This window comes from Nothobranchius furzeri, chromosome 8 (assembly GCF_043380555.1).
Source record: "Nothobranchius furzeri strain GRZ-AD chromosome 8, NfurGRZ-RIMD1, whole genome shotgun sequence".
In the NCBI taxonomy this organism is placed as follows: domain Eukaryota; kingdom Metazoa; phylum Chordata; class Actinopteri; order Cyprinodontiformes; family Nothobranchiidae; genus Nothobranchius; species Nothobranchius furzeri.
Genome location: NC_091748.1, coordinates 39,888,287 through 39,906,271, shown reverse-complemented (window position 1 = coordinate 39,906,271; position 17,985 = coordinate 39,888,287). Strand labels below are relative to the sequence as shown.

At 40.1% G+C, this 17,985-nt stretch overlaps 1 protein-coding gene across 1 annotated transcript in view; it reads left to right on the top strand.

Moving 5' to 3' along the window:
- The window catches only part of scfd2 (sec1 family domain containing 2), a 190,755-nt gene that overhangs the window by 19,779 nt on the left and 152,991 nt on the right, over positions 1–17,985 (top strand). The gene's annotated exons all lie outside the window — the stretch shown is intronic.

The following is a 17,985-nucleotide window of genomic DNA, read 5'->3' as shown; positions in this document are numbered from 1 at the left end:
CTCTCACGCTGCTCACACATCGATCTTAAGTTGTCGCTGTTGCGCTCACGCCGTAATACAGTATTAGATGCGGTTAAAGTCAGACATGAAAAAATAAATAAATTTTACATGAATAAGTGATGCTTAGCCTGGTGGGGGAGGAAACCCTGTCAAGATCGTCAACACTCGTATATCTTAATGCTGCTGAAACACGTAAACGTAAAAGCATTATATCCACTGCTACCTTTCTAATTTTAAACTCAGTAACTTATGCTCTAACTGCACCCTGCCCTGCCTGCTCCTTAGGGCTGTCGCGTTGAGGAATTCCTCCTGCGGTGATTCAGGGTGGCTTAATATTGCGGTGTGCGATATTATTGCAGCCCTTTTTTTTATTGCAGTACTATCTAAACATAATGTTTACACATTTAAAAAAGGTTAAAAATTGCCGTGCCTTCTTTTATAACACTTTACTGAATGCAGATCAAAGGGCAGTAACAACACAGATCGCAGTAACGTTTGTTTCTCCGACAGTCGGAGTCCGACTGAACTTAAAAACAACAAAATTCAGGAGAAGGTTAAACTTTTAAATGCAAATTTGGCTGCAGCATCTAACAAATAAGAAACAAGTCCCCATTTTGTTTAGTTGTTTAAAATCAAGCATAACAAATTACATGTACCGGGCGCGTGCGCGCCGGGGGGCACTATCATTTCACTTTCACTTTCACACACACGAATGACGGTGATTTATAGCTCGGTCATGTCCTTGTTACCTACAAGGAAAACCAAGCATGTTAACCACATACGGTTTGAGAGAGGATCTGAGAGGGGTGGCAACATTTCCAGCAACACTGAAAACCCTCTCGGATGGTGCGCTCGTTGCACTTACCCCAAATTCCACTACCTCCGCTCCGGTCCGGCCCCGCTCGCTTCCGAACTCAACTTGCATGCGACTGGCGAGCAAAGGGAATCTCTCCCGGTTGTTGCTCCACCATGTCAGGGGGGTTCTTTAGGGTGGATGCATTCCTCCTGCAGGTAGCGAGTGAGCTCCAGCTCGGCTCAAACTCTCTTCGGGACAGCTGCAGAAGCAGTGCTTGTCCGGGACTTCAGCAGGTCTCCGAGCGTTTATTATTATTTTTTTGCCGCTGGTGGCAGCTCTGTCTCGGTCAAGGACCCTGGCTGCGCAGCAGCTGACGTACTGAAAACCAAAGTGCTCCCAAAGGAGCGAAGTAATGTTTCGTTTTGATACCAGTGCAGCCATCCTTCTCAACATGCATCATTGAGTTGAACCAAGTTCAGTAATCGCGGTGGCCCATGATGCAGCGCGGTGGGCTTCTTCATATTGCGATATTTCATTTTTGCGGTTACCGCGACAGCCCTACTGCTCCTCCTTGCTGCCCGCCGGCTGTGATCACAAGCGGACAACATAGTAGTTCCCGCTGCTTCTTCGGGAAACAGCGCAAAAAAAACCAACTTAAACTTGGGATCTTGTAGGCGTGGCGGTGGGATTTCAGCCGTGGCGGGCCGCCACGGCTATGCCTATGTAAGGGAAACCCTGCCGTAAGAATAGCCAATTCAAAATGAATTTACTGTGATGCTTAATTCTACAATTTATGGCAGTTCCTGTAAAGAGATTGGGAAGGGTTAGCAAAACCATATAATACACAGAAAACATCAGTACAGTGTATTGAAACATCAGGTGAATTTAGTTTAAAGCTCCATGGTGCAGACGAGTATTTCTGTGAAGGAGGAAAAATTAATGTTTAATATTAATTTACGCAGCTCTAACTATGGCAGAGCTGAGGCAATTCAGGCGTTCTTCATCAAAGGGCTTGTCCGTGGACTGAGTCCCCATTGGAGAATAGGTTTGAAAGTCAGAGTCCTCTTCCGTTGGTCAGGATAGTTTCAGTTTACGTTGATAAGTACCTTGAAGTCCAGGTCCAGATTGCAATAATGGAGTTTGTGGTGTAGGAGCGCACAGTTCAGCTTCTCAGTTGGAAGACTTTGGGGTCCTTCCATGGCATGTTGAGGCGGTTGTCCAATTGTCAGGGAGCTGATCTTGTCCCCAAAAGGTCCTACAGGTCCTTGACCGTGAAACCAGTCTTGAGATTTGGGTGCAGGTGCTTGAGGTAGTTGATCCTTTCCCAGCGTCTCTTCTTCGCCGTGTCTGGTTGTAGTTGCATCCAGGGGGTCTTCAGCCGAGGTGGATGCAGGTTACGTTGTCATGTAGGTGTGCGGTCAGGGAGGAGCCCCAATCCGTCGTTTCGGTTCCAGTTCTAGTACCCCCTCAAATGCTGCAGTCCCAGTTGTTCCATCAGGTGCTGAGAGGCGGCCCAAGTGCAGGCCATGAACGTGCACCAACATCAGCAATGTGGTGAACCCAGCAAGCTTGAAGCAGATCTTTATCTTATCTTTATCTTGATCTTATCTTCACCGGGGTTGAGACATGAACACCTATTGTTGCCAACATGCCTGTGAAGCCGGACTACGATGCCGCCCTAGTGGCGGTTGGCATTGATAAGCTTGCAGTAGGATAGATGAATCCAAGATGGCTTCTCAGCAATCTTCACAGCAGTGGGAGTGATGAGGAGTACTTCGAATGGACCTCTGGCTGCCCCATTTGTTTTGCTTCAGCACCTTCTTCAGAACCCAATTTCCTGGTTCCACGACCTGTGGCGAAAAAGCACAAGAAAATTCTGGGAGATCACTGTTGATTTTAAATTGTGTTCAGCAAAAATCCGTATCATCCATTATTTAAAGTATTTTCGTACAGGCAGTGTAATTATGTGAGGTAATCGTTATCAGCCTTCCCTCCGCTTGAGGCATGAGACAACTCATGGCTCACCAGAAACAAAACATAAACAAAAAGGGTCCGATACCGGCAAGCATTGCGCCAACCCGATGTTAAAGTTGGACCTCACATAACGTGAAAAACACCCATCCCAAGGATCTTGCAGTTACTAGTTCACAACAGCTAGGGGCAGAGTCGTGCAGCACAGTGTGCATAAAACAACAAAACAAACCAAAACAAACTAAACAACTAACAAAAAGCCATAATCCGTGTAAAGAAAATTGAAATAAACACAAAAAGTGATTTACGTCACCTAGGAGTAACAGGAGAAATTGTAGTAAAAGAGCTGTTGCAGAAGACTGTGATCTAATGAAATCAAAAAGAATCAACCCATCTGGGAAAAAAGGGTGAGCTTGTCATCATCCTCAAGCTCATATCACAAAATAATAATGTCATAGACTCTATGTGTTTGCTCTCTTTACGCCAGAAACTTTCACCTATATTCACATCATCAGAGCTAAATTAGGGAAGACCAAGTCACTTTCTAATTTTATCTCCTTGCTGCTAGCACTGGAGTTAACTAACAACGAAACCAGTCCTAATAAAAAATAATTATAATAATTGTAATTATAAAAAATAATTTTCCACTTCACATAGATTCAGTAAAGTACAATGTGGCTTAATAATGTCACTCAAATAATGCGTAAAATTTGTCAACAGGAGATAAATACTGCCAAATTAAAATTCCGTAAGTGAAATTTAACAACTAATTTATCTAAGGAGCATAAGACACATTTGTCACATAGAGACAGTGAATGTGCAAAAAACAACCGATGGTGTTCTTAGTTACACACACCCTGAAAGTGTTTGAAAAGATGATAATAGTTTCAGGAAAGTAAAAGACGTTGTAAGCAAGAGAATTAATTTGTAATTTGTAAACGCTCTGAGGAAGAGCTATAATGTAGTTTGATGGTCAAGCAGAGGAATAACAATTAAAGTATTTATATTTAGAAAACAGCAAGAAATTATTCAAAACTACTAAATGAACATGAAATAGGTTATTCATAACATAATGTGACCATCAAAGAATATTTGTTAAGCCATCATGCTACTGATCAAATCTAAGGGTCTTGTCAGCTTATAATGCTCGTCCAGCAAATAATAAAACATTGATGATGAGTCGAGGGCGAGGGCTGCTTTCTCTTTGTTGAATTAAGAAGATGAAAAGAAAGTGGGAGCTGATCTGCTCAAAAGTAGGGGCAAAATAAAGATTTAGCAAAAACAGCAGAAAATATTCACTAATCTACTAGGAAGGAGTTCAATATTAATCACATAAACAGTTCATCTAGATCAGAAATAGATGGATAACACAAGGTAGAGAACTTTTCATAACTTCAAGGAACTAGATTCCTCAAGTGTTCAGTTAATTTAACATCTTCATATAGAAGTAACTCATCATACTGAAATCATGAACACAATTCAAAGTTTAGGATAGCTTCATACTTAAATGAGAATTGTTTATAAGACTCATTTGTCAGAAAAGTTTCAAAGTCACAAATGGACAAAACATGGTTCAAGTAGGAGTCTGACCTTTAAGAAGTCTAATGTCATATGAGAACAGCGTAAAGGATAGAAATCTATCTCCAATAGATAATGTTTCTGATAATATTGGACAACCTCTAATGATATTAATCGATTAATGATGGTATATAAGAATCTGCCTGAGGGAGCGAACCAGGTCATTTACAGATGATAATTTAAAAAGGCACAATCAGTACTTTTGAAAGTTTAGGACATCACAGTAATCTTATTACTAATGATAGTGTAAATTAGGCTAATAGCCAAAACATCAACGTCACTCCTATCATGGGTGACTGTACATTCTGCTTAAACATTATTTTGTGTACTCTTATTGTCAAGGCTTTATTGGCATTCAACAGATGCACGAGCGTGAGATAGTTAGCAGATTATCAAGCGAAATCAGCTAATTATCTTACTTTGGAAAAATGTCAGGCTCCACCAACCTCTGTGTGTCTGAAGAGGTCAGGTCGCCTTGCAGTCTCCAGCAGTCGCCTTCTATGATAAGGAGACAGCTAGGTTTGGCTCAACAATTGAATCAACAAAACAATTGAATCTTCAACATTTAAACCCCATTTATAAAATAAATTTAGGTGTGTAACAACAATTTTTAAACTTTATCATGTTTTATGAAATCCAAGTTATGAAATGTAGGCAATATCATACTGCCTGTCCTACAATAAATGAAATATGTGGTCATGTACAAAATTTACTATTTGATGTGTTCAGCAATAAATCTGTTCATTAATTGGTTTAAATTTTACCAATATTAAGTGTTTCAGTCAGAAACTACATGTAGCGTAGTTAATCGACATAACTAGGATTTAACGCTGTTTGCTATCAGCTTTGCTAAATCCTGAGAAAGATCAAATGACTTGGCAAATGAAACTTATATTATATATAAATATATCCATGGATATTTATATAATCCATAGAAGTTTATACACCAACTGGCTTGGTCTATATTTAATCAAAAGATTAATATTTAATTTAAGAGATTTAAATTAATAGCAAAGGTTTATTTATTAATTCAGAAGATTTAAAGAGATTTTTGCTTGTTCAGTGACCAAATATACACCACTCTGTGTTTTATTCAAAGAAGAGTCAGGTTTAAAAAGTTAAGAATTTATTACTAACAATTTAAAGATGACAATTTAAAAAGACAATTCATAAATGACAATTCATAAAAGGTTTGATATTAAAAACTTGGTTTTAAAGCAACCTGTGTCTGGATGAAAACTAAAATGAAGTGTGTGTGTTTGGATGAGTGAATGGAAGGTCTCAGAAGGTTTCTATCAGAGAGAGAAAACGCATTCTGGGTGAAAGAGTTTGTTTTGCAGCTAAGCTAAGTTATTTCTTAAAGGAAAAACAGGCATTCCAGACGCAATCTGTGTTCTACCTCACCGTTCTTGGATCCGGAGGTCAAGGGAGGATGTTGGTCAGCCTCTGGTACTCGGTCCGGTAGGGGAGACGTGGTACCGACTCTCTGGTCCTAGAGTTGCCACAGGTACACAGGTGGATGGTTTTGCATCTTACATTAACTCTGGTGGAGTTCTCCGTCAGCTTGTTGCAGATGGCGTTTGTTGTTAAAGCAATTCTATCAGCGTGACAGAAAAGCTTTTAGTAGAGGTTTCGAGCGGCCGACCCGATACTCTGGAACCCTCATCGCCACGGAGAGATTTTGGTGAGCTCAAGAACTGAACTTGAACTGAGGAGTTTGGTTTTAACATACCTCAGGACACGCCCTCCCAAGATAGAAGGCTTTGTTGTTATGGAACAAAGACATGTGAGCGCAGTTACCTTTAACCTGATTTCAGTGTCCTGCATGGTGTGTGTAAGTGCACATGACCTTCTGTCACTGTTAACATTACTGATTATCATAAATAATAATAATTATTAACCAAAGAATAATAATTCATTTCAGTAATTAAATGCATTTATAATGAACCTTGATGATTATTTATGAACATTGTAATAAGACAGTTAAAAGAGTTTATTAAAAACGATTCTTTTAAATCTTGAAGTGTCCTTCGTCTTGTGGATGGAACAGCAGAAGATTAAGTCAGTCAGATTAAAGATGGTTTACAGCAGACTTTGTGTCTCCTGTGATGGATAATCTGTAAATAGAAGTACAGCCAGTACAACTTGACCCAGCTGAGGAAGTGTGACCTTTGAGTCACAAATGAGGCCATTCATGTCGCTACATACATAACTTTATTCCTCCAGATTCTTAAGTGAGCAAGGTCGGGCGAGCAGGCTGTGTCAGCTGTAACCTACTCTTATCTCTACTGGCTCTGAAAACATGAGCCGATGTTGATATTTACACTCCAAAAGGGGACTGAAGACAGATTGTCTCAAATCAAAACTGTTCAGCAACTTCATACTCAGTTGCAAAACCCATATTTAAATTAAAGCATAAACTTTTTTTTTTCATATCTTCTTTCAGCAGTTATTTCTCAAGGCCTTTCTGATTTCTGCTTCGGCCTCTTGGATGATAGAATATTGTCCTACTTGAGACCAATGACTGTTATAATATGTGTGATACGACCTTGCTGCTTAACCCAGACACAGAAGAACGTGAAATTCTGTGTCAAAGCATTTAAAAGTTCCCAAGCTGAGAATACATGAAGAATTAAGCCAATTAAAACCGGTGCCTATCTCCAGCGGTCAGCGGACAATTAGGCGGGGTACACCCTGGACAGAGAGCCAGTCCATCGCAGGGCACTGCCCGAGGTTAAGTTCTTCATAGCTTTGATGGAAAACGGATTCATCATCATGGTTAATTCTGCTTTTTCTCTGCTCTTTTTTTCCCACTCTATTATTTGTCTCCGCATCCCTCCTAGTGCACTCTTTAAGCCAAAACTCTGAAATTTCATACTGTAATTTTCTCTCCTTCCTCTTTTTTTCCATTTCTCTCCTTCACAATCTCGACTTTCAAATTACATTGCAAACGTAACAGTTCAGTTGCTATCAAATTACCAGAAAAATCATTTTCTTTGATCCATCTCCTGATAATTTCCTCATTTCTTGGATGTTTCTTTTCCATAAATGCACTATCTTTACTCAAAGGCGTTTGTGAGGCTTTAGTTCCCATTTTTAAATGTTACACCATCTTTCTTCGATTCAATTCAATTCAATTCAAGTTTATTTATATAGCGCCAAATCACGACAAGAGTCGTCTCAAGGCACTTCACATAATAAAAATTCCAATTCAGGTCAGTTCATTAAGCCAATCAGAAATAATGTTTCCTATATAAGGAACCCAGCAAATTGCATCAAGTCACGGACTAGTGTCAGTGACTATACAGCAATCCTCATACTAAGCAAGCATGCAGCGACAGTGAAGAGGAAAACTCCCTTTTAACAGGAAGAAACCTCCAGAGAATCCTGGCTCAGTATAAGCAGCCATCCTCCACGACTCACTGGGGATGGAGAAGACAGAGCAGGCACACACACACACACACACACACACACACACACACACACACGCACGCACGCACACACACACACACACACACACACACACACACACACACACACACACACACACACACACACACACACACACACACACACACAAGCACACGTGTGCACACACGCGCACATACACACACACAAAGACAAGTAATGTGTCTATAGTTACATTGTGATTTTTTAGTAAATATTCTATTTGGTGAGACATAAACTTTATTGTATTTATCCTAGTGAATCTATAATTAAACGGATAAATATGAGGCCAGAACAGTCTCAATAAGAATTAAGTCACACAACGTTTTCCACAAATGCACACGTTCATTCGGAAATCCACATTCTGTGTTTCACAAATATAATTCGGAGGAACACAAATGCACACGCTCATTCGGAAATTCACACTCTTTGACTCATAAATATAATGTGAAAAAATAAGTCACGCAACATTTTCCACAAATGCACACGCTAATTCTGAAGTTCACACTCTGTGGTTCACAAATATAATTTGTAAGAACACTTGTAATATAAACTCAGATCATACGAATTGCTGAATGTGCATTTACGAACAGCTTCTCATTTGTGAACCTTTCTGCGTTTGTGAGTGAAATCTGTGTGGTGCATTCACGGACAGCTTCTCATTTGTGAACCTTCCTGCATTCGTGAGAGAAATCGGTGTGCTGAATTTTGAGACTCTCCTAACGTCGCAGGTCAACAAACGTCACCATTGGCTAATGAACCTGTCAATCAAATATATGCTTCTGCCAGGGCTGTTCACTTTCAGCCAATGGCTCCTTATGTTACAGAACAGATCTGCTGTGCGCATAAGTCGGACACAATTTCCTGCATGTGTAGCTCGGGGGTGACGATGGATGAAGATATCGCGTTAGCGTTCATACTTGTTTAATTTTCAATTTTAATTCTGGTGCCTGTTAGCAGCTGAAACACATCATCACGTGCTTGTGGATATCAAATATCGAATATGAAAACATGACTGTAATAATAAGTAAAGGTTAGCAGCTGTAGCTTCAGTGTGCTCATAGGAAACATGACAAAAGAACACAAACCACATTTCTCTTTATGGCCTATATAGTTGTCATCATTAACGTTACATGATTTACAGAATACATGTGACCAACTAACATTTCATGTTCTACCACCGGATGTTTGGATCAAAATATGAACCAATCAGATCTTAGATCAGGTGAGAGCCAGGCGTTTCCCATCATGCCCAAGGTTTTGCAGCCAAGGGAGAACAACTGCAGCGCCTTGCTCCAAAATCTGCGGCCGCCTTGATCTCAAGTGGTTATCGTTGCCTACGTATGCATGACGTCAGAGCAAGTCGGCGTCAAGTCGGACACAAATCTAACCGGTTACATTACATTACCAACGCTCCACCATATGGGTGGCCTCTTAATAATCTTATTCAGAAAAATTATGCATTTTTACTAAGTGAAAGCAAACCCGTTAGGGACAGAGACCTCTTGAAGCTCATATTAAACATTGTCTGCAGAGAAGGTAAGAGAAGCTAGTAAATCATCAGGCCTATTCCATGGGAGTGACTCTGAAAAGGAGCAAAAGCTCCAGCTCTTTATCTTGGCAGGTGTCTCTATTCTCCTGTGTTCAGGCTTTTGGTTACATCAGTTACTTTTCCTTTTAATGAGCTGCATATATTTCTAACACAGCCTTCAGTGACATCAAGAAAAAAAACTTTTTAATTGTAAAAGACATTATTCTCATTCTAAGAACAAATGAACAAACTGTGTGTGGGTATGTGTGTCCAGTTGCAACTTAACACAGACTCAGAAGCATAGAGAATCTTCTCACAACACCTAATCATCCCTTGATCAAAAAACCAGTAGATAGAATCTTGTCATGTTATTCCATTTAATAAGTAGATGGACGGAGCTATAGTACAAGTTTTCAAGTGTAATGAAGATGATCGCAGGGTAACACAGTTCCCCTTAAATGTTGAGCAAAAATTATGAAACGAGACAAAATTCAAACAATAACATGTAAAAATAAATGGATCTCCTGATAAGTAGGTGCTTCACCTTTAAATGTTTTTATTAGAGCTGGATACACAGGAAGATGCATGTTACTAAACCAACACTAGCAATGATAGCACATTTACATTTTGAAGAATTGTTGCATAGATGAAGTGAACAGCAGCCTTTTCAAATACATTCCTGGTCTAAAATAAATCAGGCTGACAAAGACTTTAAGGAAATACACAACTATAAATGAATTTAGAAATCTATTTTGGGGTCTATCCTTTAGCATTTCATATTGACAACGGCAAATCCCTTGAATAACAATATACAGTACATTAACCTTAAAATGGACCACTCCTTCACTTTTTAACTTCCTTCCTTCCTGTCTCTTTATTTTCTTTCTTCCTAACTCCCTACCTTCTCTCTCCTTCCTTCTTCACACATGTAATCATCTAGCCTCAAGTAAGTTCTCAACATACTGGACAGTGTGAAGATATGTGTCCACTCCCAAAAGAGTCTGAATGTTTCAACGGATTAATGTTGTCCTGCAGTTCCAAAATTTCATGATCTGTAAGAGGACTGTCCAGTACAGGGACATTGATCCCAGGATGAGGTTCAGTCATGCATCCATTCTCCTCCCATTCAATCTCTGGTGTCGGTATACCCTGGAAAAGGAAAGTGTGTATGAGCATTGTGCATAATGAATCTCAAGAAAACACATTTAATAAAGCCCTATCATGACCTTTTAACAATTACTTAACATCAATGATTTCAGGCAGAACCTAGCATCTCCATTATTTCATAAATTATTATTTTTTTAATTAATGGGCTACTTTTATGTTAAAACAGCAGTGAGAATATCACATCTGGAAGGTCTAATGCCTTGCATTTTGAACTTGCAGATGTGTCATGACTTTGTAATGTCATGACATTATAGTTGAGTGTCCATTTCAGTAGAGGTGCACACAAACAGAACTGTAATTTCAACAGCCATTTTGTCTTGAATCCAAGAAGCATAGAGCAGAGGTAGATTATCAAAGTGTTGAACATTTGATTTTTAGTTAAGGATCAACTTGACATGTGATCAGTCATTTTAACAGAACATACATTTGCCCCTGGATCAGAAACAGGATTCAGAGCCTGGCCCAGATGCCACAGCTGATTTGGTGTCATGTTTTCCTCTGTCCTGATTGGATGGTTGTCCCACGCATCTCTAAAGACATCCAGGCTGGCCTGGATGCGAGACAAGAAAATATAGTGGCAACAAAACATGTGAAGGATGTTACTGATGTCGAGCAAGTCTTGGTCTTCCAGAGAGTGCAGGATGTTGTAATATAGACCAGTAACACTCATGAAGACATCACGCCACAGGCGCTCGATCCTGGATTTGGAGGGGGATTAAATAAAAGAAAATTATAATATACACACACATTTACATGTCCATACATCCGTTTTCAACTTGAGTTATCTTTTGAATGGTCGCAGGAGGACTGGTGCCTATCTCTAGCAGTCACAGTGTGAGACGAAGGGTGCACCCTGGGCAGGTCAACAGGCACAGGCACGCGCGCACAGACACAAAGCTTCCAAATTAGGTTAAACTCACCGTTGATTGTGTACACTTTTTCCTGCAATGAAGCTGTTGGTGTCAGTTCCACGAACTGAGAACATTAATTCTGCAACACCTACATTTTCTCCGCCATGATCTCCTCTCACCATGAAAAAAAAAAACATTAGAATCTTGCTTCAAACATTTTTAATGCACATCTATAACAATCTACATCAATTTGAGTCTCACAGAAATTTCCTTATGTACCTTGCTACTAAGTGAGTAAACAATGTGGCATTATTAACCCTCTGCTGGGGAAATATTTTTTGAAAGAGGGAAATGTTCACCCCCCCCCCCCCCCCATATATTTTACTATATGACCTCAAATGGCATGTTATCTTTGGTCAATAACACACTTTAGGCAAAAGCAGATTTGTAACAGGGTAACAGAGGGTAAAGTTGGGAATAACATGAATACCTCAGAGGAAAGCCATGCTCATTCACAGCTTCACTGAAGAAGGCAAGGTGGGTGTCTGCCCGGTTGTTGTCAGCTACCTTCAGGTACATGATCTATGTAATTCAAGCACAAACACTCTCATATGACACATTTTTATAGGGGTCAAAACAATCAATTACCAAATGAAAGGTACAACAGCCATACAATAACATGTTAGATAATTAAATAAGTTAAGATCTGTGAAAACCAAAAATAGCAATTATCTTCTATGAAAATATCTCAGTTATTAACGTTCATGCTTTGGAGCAGAAAAAGTGCATGACAAATATTTCAAGCTCAGTTCGCTCCACTCTGATGGTCACCTGTTCCAGCCAGATACCTTCTTTCTAGGCGTTCAAAGTCGGAAACTCGCTGAGTAAACTGGGTGCTTAGAGGAGTATCTTCAGTTGTTTAAGACTGAGGGTAACGCTGCACACGCTGATTCGACTAGCATGGATGCTAATGATGTAAACATAAAAGAGGGCTTGCTTCGTCTCGCGCGCTAACGCCGCAAAGCACTGTAGGATTAGTAGTCTTATTAGCAAAATCGCCCGGCGGGCCAGTTTAATATTATATATTTGATATTTGATTTCGCGGGGCAAATAAAAATAGACCAAGGCCTTGAGTTTGACAACCGTGGCCTAAAAAATGGTACCTAGATACGCTAACTAAACAAATGTTCACTTGAGTTTAGCTTGATGTTAAACTAGATGAAGAATGGACCAGACTTCACGTAACGTCTGGACTGAATTTAACATAAAACATTTTACTTGATCATGAAGAACGCTTCTACTCATAATTCTATAACATTGCATAAATTACAACGAGGGAATAAGATAAAACTATTACTCACAGATCGTGACCGGTCCATCCTGCTCTGCCGTGTGAACTGCAATGCGCATGCGCACAGCAGATCTGTTCTGTGACATAAGGAGCCATATGATTGGCTGAAAGTGAACAGCCCTGGCAGAAGCATATATTTGATTGACAGGTTCATTAGCCAATGGGGACGTTTGTATACCTGCGACGTTAGGAGAGTCTCAAAATTCAGCACACCGATTTCTCTCACGAATGCAGGAAGGTTCACAAATGAGAAGCTGTTCGTAAATGCACATTCAGCAATTCGTATGATCTGAGTTTATATTACAAGTGTTCTTACAAATTATATTTGTGAACCACAGAGTGTGAACTTCAGAATTAGCGTGCGCATTTGTGGAAAATGTTGCGTGACTTATTTTTTCACATTATATTTATGAGTCAAAGAGTGTGAATTTCCGAATGAGCGTGTGCATTTGTGTTCCTCTGAATTATATTTGTGAAACACAGAATGTGGATTTCCGAATGAACGTGTGCATTTGTGGAAAACGTTGTGTGACTTAATTCTTATTGAGACTGTTCTGGCCTCATAGATAAACTAGTAGTAGCACATCCAACGTCAAGGAAAGCAAAAAGTTATTATCAGGAGAGGGAGAATGTTTTAGTGGTTAGCAGCAGTGTGGTAAGACGATGACCCCCTCCATGAGGCCACCACAGCTCAGCAGAACATCATTGTAGCTTCTTCTGGGGAGAAAACCACTTAGAGAGAAAATAAAGTTAACAGCTGAAATTGCAGAAAATAATACAGTTAAAGAGCAGACTGTAGAAGAAAGTAGTAGAGTGTGAAAAGTGGTCAGTGTATCCTCCAGCAGTCTAAGCCTATAGCAGCATAACTACAGAGATAACTCAGGATTATCTATCCTATTTAGATGGAGGCGTGTTGGAGGCAGGGCAAGGGAGAGCTGTCTTTACCGACTGTACACTCCACCTCCCTCTACTCCCCCACTTGTCCTGATTTAGGTTAACATCAGATTTTAACCATAGGCCCTATCAAATGAAAATGTTTTAAGCCCATTCTTAAAAGTAGACAAAGTTTCTGCCTCACGGACTAAGGCTGGGAGCTGGTTCCACAGGAGAGGAGCCTGATAACTAAAAGATCTGCCTCCCATCCTAATTTTAGATATTCTGGGAACCACCAGTAAACCTGCAGTCTGAGAGCGAAGTGCTCGGTTAGGAACATATGGAACAATCAGATCACTGATGTATGATGGAGCTTGATTATTAAGAGCTTTATATGTGGAGCTTGATTATTAAGAGCTTTATATGTGAGAAGAATAATCTTAAAATCTATTCTGAATTTAACAGGTAGCCAATGTAGGGAAGCTAAGACAGGAGAGATATGATATCTCTTTTTAATTCTCATCAGAACTCTAGCTGCAGCATTTTGGACAAGCTGAAGACTTTTAACTACATTCTGTGGACTTCCTGAGAGTAATGAATTACAGTAATCCAGTCTTGATGTAATAAATGCATGAACTAGTTTTTCAGCATCATTCCTGGAAAGGATGCTTCTAATCTTAGCAATATTCCGAAGGTGGAAAAAGGAAATCCTACAAACCTGTTTAACCTGGGATTTGAATGACATGTCCTGGTCAAAGATAACACCAAGGTTCCTTACTTTGTTCTCAGAGATTAATTTAATAAAATTCAGGTCAGGTGATTGGCTAAGCAATTTCCTTTTCTGGATTTCTGGTCCAAAGATGAGAACTTCAGTCTTGTCTTGATTTAAAAGCAAAAAGTTTAGAGTCATCCCATTTTTTATGTCCTCAAGACAAGCCTGTAATCTACCCAACCGATTAGGTTCATCAGGGTTAATGGATAAATATAGCTGAGTATCGTCAGCATAACAGTGGAAGTTTATCCCATGCTGTCTAATGATTTTACCAATTGGGAGTATATATATATAGTAAAAAGAGTTGGTCCAAGCACTGAACCCTGTGGTACTCCGCAAGTAACCCTGGAGTATGAAAAAGATTTGTCATGTACATTTACAAAATGAAATCTGTCAGACAGGTAGGATTTAAACCAGCCTAGCGCTGTTCCTTTGATCCCTACAACATGTTCAAGTCTTTCTAAAAGAACATTGTGATCAACTGTGTCAAAGGCAGCACTGAGATCTAACAAGACTAGAACAGACACAAGATTCTTATCTGAGGCCATGAGAATATCATTTGTAACTCTCACTAATGCAGTTTCAGTGCTGTGATACTCTCTAAAACCAGACTGAAATTCCTCAAAAAGAGCATTAGTGTTTAAATGCTGACATACTTGGATGGCCACTATTTTCTCCAGGACTTTGGATAAAAATGGAAGGTTAGATATTGGTCTATAATTCATTGGGTCATCTGGATCCAGAGCAGGCTTCTTAAGTGAAGGTTTGATTACAGCAACCTTAAAATCTTGTGGTACATACCCATTTACTAAGGATAGATTGATTGTATCTAGAATGGGGGCAGTAACCAAAGGAAATGCTTCTTTAAATAATTTGGTTGGGATTGGATCCAAAATGCAAGTTGAAGGTTTAGATGAAGCTAATATTTTTGATAACTCTGAAAGCTCAACTGGATCAAAACGGTTCAAGCATAGATGAGGTTCTACAGTCACCTCTGATGCTGCCTCACTTACTGAGGAAGAAGAAATCGCATTAGGGAGAATGTTAAAGAATTTGTTTCTAATAGAATTAATTTTACTTGTAAAAAATCCCATGAAGTCATTGCTGCTGAGGGCTAAGGGAATAGATGGCTCAGAGCTATGATTCTGTGTAAGTTTAGCAACTGTACCGAATAGAAATTTAGGATTATTCTTATTTTCCTCAATTAGTGCTGAGAAATAAGCAGTTCTAGTTTGTCTAAGCTTATTTTTATAAAGCACAAGACTATTTTTCCAGGATAAGTAGGCCTCCTCATGGTGCGTAGAGCGCCATGTTCTCTCCAATTTCCTAGAGTTTTGTTTTAAGGCTCGTAAATGAGAATTAAACCAGGGAGCCAACTTCCTGTCCCTAATTACCTTCTTTTTTAAAGGGCAACTTCATCTAATGCCACACGTAAAGAGGAATTAACATGATGAACTAATGCATCAATTTGTGAGGGGCTAGAACTGAAAATATTGCCCTCTGCTACGTTCCTCTGAGATGCTGAGGACAATAAAGATGCAACAGTTGATTTAAAAGATGCAACTGCGTTGTCAGATAGAGACCGACTATAGTGAAATTTACTTTCATGTCTCGAGACCTCAGTTATAAAAAACTCAAAGGTTATCAGAAAGTGGTCCGAGAGGACTGGATTATGTGGAAAGATTGTTATTTTCTCACACTCTATGCCATAAGTCAGCACAAGGTCGAGTGTATGATGGCAGGAGTGGGTGCAGCTATGTATTCTTTGACTTAAAACCAATTGAGTCTAAAATATTACTAAAGGCTACATTGAGGCTATCATTTTCAATGTCCACATGAATATTAAAATCCCCCACTATAAAGACCTTATCAGTATTTAGCACCAAATCAGATAAAAAAATCTGAGATCTGATCCAAAAACTCAGAGTAAGGGCCTGGTGGACGATATAAAACTACAAACAAGAGTGGTTTTACAGTTTTGCAATCTGGATTAGGAAAACTAAGAATAAGATGTTCAAACGAACTGTAACTATTAATCTGTAAGGGACTGATTAATAAGTCCGAATGAAAAATGGTTGCCACTCCTCCTCCTCGCCCTGTACTTCGAGCAATATGATGATTTAAATAATTTGAAGGAGTCAACTCGTTTAAGCTAACATAGTCCTCTTGCTGCAGCCAGGATTCTGTGAGAGAGAGCAAAGAGGTCTGATTATCACAAATCAAGTCATTAACTAACAAAGTCTTAGAAAAAATGGATCTATTGTTCAACAACCCACATTTGATTTTTCTAGTTTTCCTCTCAGTTGAATTTGTTCTAATATTTATGAGATTTCCATGATTTTCTTTATTAAGCCTGATATTTAATCTGTGTGATTTTGGCCGTGGGCAGGACACTGTCTCTATGGGGTAGTGGGTGGGTAACAGTACAGAAGCTGCAGAGGGGTGTGGTAAACTACGACTCTGCTTCCTGGTCTGGACCCTGGGTAGTCATGGAGGACTATTAAAACTGGCCATGTTCCTAGAAAGAAGAGCTGCCCCATCCAAAGAGGGATGAATGCCGTCTCTCTGCATCAGACCAGGTTTCCCCCAAAAAGTTTTCCAATTATCAATGTAGCCCACGTTGTTTTCAGGACACCACCTAGACAACCAGCCGTTGAAGGACAGCATGCGGCTAAACATGTCGTCACTGGTCCGATCAGGCAGGGGGCCAGAGAAAATTACGTAGTCCGACATTGTTTTGGCAAACTTACACACCGAAGCAACATTAATTTTAGTGACCTCCGATTGGCGTAACCGGGTGTCGTTACCGCCAGCGTGAATGACAATCTTACTGTATTTACGCTTATCCTTAGCCAGCAGTTTCAGATAAGATTTAATGTCGCCCGCTCTGGCCCCAGGTAAACATTTAACTATGGTTGCTGGAGTCTCTAATGCCACGTTTCTGACTATGGAGCTGCCAATGATCAGAGTCGGCTTGTCAGTGGGTGCGTCACTGAGCGGGGAAAATCTATTAGAAACGTGGACGGGTTGGTGGTGGCCCACGGGCTGGGTTCTATGCTTCCTGCGTACCGTCACCCAGCCGGCCTGAGGTCCCGGCTGCCCGGGTTCTGCTGGAGGATCGCTACGGGGTGGTTCTGAGCTAGTTAGCCCCGCGCTAGCTAAGTAGCTACGGCTGTTTACGGGTTTTTCAACAGCGCGGCGCCGGGACTCCAATTCCGACACCCTCGCCTCCAAAGCTACAAAAATGCTACATTTATTACACGTACCATTATCACTAAAGGAGGCAGAGGAGTAACTAAACATCTGACACAGAGAGCAAGAGATAGGAAACGGAGAAGCAGAGACAGAAGTAGCCATATCCGTGCTGAGGCTAAGCTAACTGGATGAGCAAACTGTTCAACACCAAATAAACTGCGTGCAAACTCAAATGGTTCCCTAAAAGCTAGGTGGAACAACAGGAAATGTGTGTTTTAGCGTTATGTGCTACAATAACTCAGAGATATCCTAGTACAGAGAAATTAAATCAGTTTTAGCGAGCCCCAAACACCAAACAGCTACACGTAGTGCAACACTGAAAACAGGAAACCGGAAACACCTTACCGCCAGGTGCAGCCAATCAACAGCCAATCCCCCTTCGGTATGAGATCA